The 2128-nt window shown below is 43.0% G+C and overlaps 1 protein-coding gene across 1 annotated transcript in view; it reads left to right on the forward strand.

The window, feature by feature from the left end:
* Nucleotides 1-2128, forward strand: part of grin2da (glutamate receptor, ionotropic, N-methyl D-aspartate 2D, a) — a 254730-nt gene that overhangs the window by 240939 nt on the left and 11663 nt on the right. The window lies entirely within an intron of this gene.

Below are 2128 nucleotides of genomic sequence, written 5' to 3' on the forward strand. Positions count from 1 at the left end.
GGACTTTGGGCTTTTTCACTTTGTAAACCTATAACAACAATCAGGGAAATAAACGCCTCTTGTCTTCAAGTTTCTTAAGAGCTCTCCAGCCAGCTGACAGCGGGGTCTGTGGAAGTGGAACGAGAGACTGTAGAGCTTCTCAACTGTTTGATTTCTTGCAAATAAAATGTCTCAGAAGTGGATTTAGTGATAAAATAGCAGATAAAAACTTTCTGTTGGCCACAACACCAAGCCGTGGTTGTTCCGATTTTTCCCGCCGCTTTGCATTGTGGGATACAGTAGACGAGATAGACTGGTTTGAGGCATCCTGGAGATTTTTCCCAAATCATTACAGCATCCGGGTATTTTTGGCATACTGCAGATTTAGCTTTTGTCTGCATACTGCATGCTACATTTGGGCCAAATCAGTGCGCAATGCTAGTATAGTATGTGGTTTTGAAAATGTGTATTATCTCACATCCTGGTTTGTGAAGCCATTTGTCTTCGGGGTGGATCCCAGACGGCAAGATTTCAAATAAGGATACACATCACTTGGAGAAATGGATGCTTTTGTAAAGTCATTGTCTAGAATGCATATCACACCACCCTGTGGAGTTTTGTGCAGAATGTAGACATCCTCAAGACACATGGAAGAATACCTGAGAAGAAGAAAAAAAGGGTAGACATATAATTTATCTCCTTCAGATTGGTGAGGGAACTGAAGGAACTCCGTGTTATGAGAGGTTTTATATTTGTTGACGTCAACGAAGCACTACAGCAGCTGATCTCTCAGATTTACACACCCTAAAGCTGAGAGGCTATAACTAGTTCGTGAAACAACTGCTGATTCATAATACCGTTGAGGAGCATTGGTAAACGATTTATTCAGGTGCAGATATTACGCTAGACTGAGAGCACACTGCAGAAGCTTTTAGGATCTCTTGTTCTCTCTATGGAATCGATTGATTGTGGCCATGAAGTCCACTTCATTCTGGAAAATAGAGATGTAAAGATGAACCAAGGTTAATGAACAGTTTTCAGATTTAATCAAGATATGGATTGCACAAAAGTAGGTGCCACTCAATACTAATGATACTTGTTTCTGGCATTAAGCAGGGCGAGTAGAAGGTAGAGCCAAAAAAAAAAAAAAAGAGAAACCTCAATAGTGTTTGTCCTTGGCATCGCGTCAAGGGTCCGGGGCCGAGTGATCACTTAGCTGTCGCACAGCTGTTGTCTTTGAGAGAGTCCAAACTGTTTTGGTAAGTTCAGCTTTGGGGAAGAAGGGGGGGGGGGTAAGGAGGGAGACACAGGATGAAATGAAAGAAAGGATCATGCAAAAGAGATGGAAAAGAGATGAATGCTGTGATTGGGGAGAAGAAGTTGGAAGGAGGGAAACATTGAGATATGAATGAATGTGCACCTTTTTATGTCGCCTCTTTACACTTTTGTTCTTGTTTTCAAAACAAATCACTTATCTGCACTCTCTCTCTCTCTCTCTCTCTCTCTCTCTCTCTCTCTCTCTCTCTCTCTCTCTCTCTCTCTCTCTCTCCTCTCTCTCTCTCTCTCTCTCTCTCTCTCTCTCCACAGCACCCACGTTGTTTAAATAGCAAATGCACCTGCGCCCATCTTTGCGCCCATGGGCATACTGGTCCTTCAGGGAGGTGTGTTCAGGTGCATTCTGGGCGTATTGTTATCTTGAGGCAGCGGAAAGTGATCGCACCGTTGACCAACAAAAACATGGTCTGAAGTCAATAACGCAGCATTTCATTGTTATTTTAACAGCGTATTGGTAAAATGTGCCTAGGCTCGTGCACAGCGGACATACTATGCTTGTCACACACACACACACACACACACACACACACACACACACACACACAGGGACACGCAGCAGCACACAAATTTAAAAATATTAGTGTGAAATAGCATTATATGATCTGCTCACACGCTTTAACTTCACGCACGAGCAGATCAGTTTCTTCTCCTGAAATTCTCTCCTTCTGTTTAACAAATCCACCATGTAGAATGGGAGATGACCTCTGATTGGTTTATTGCATGTTACGCCCAAAACACACCTATGATTAATGAACACACTAAGTACAACCCGTTTGAACCATGCACCCGACGTACAGACCCTTTTTCCGCCGTC

This window comes from Etheostoma spectabile, chromosome 14 (genome assembly GCF_008692095.1).
Source record: "Etheostoma spectabile isolate EspeVRDwgs_2016 chromosome 14, UIUC_Espe_1.0, whole genome shotgun sequence".
Classification (NCBI taxonomy): domain Eukaryota; kingdom Metazoa; phylum Chordata; class Actinopteri; order Perciformes; family Percidae; genus Etheostoma; species Etheostoma spectabile.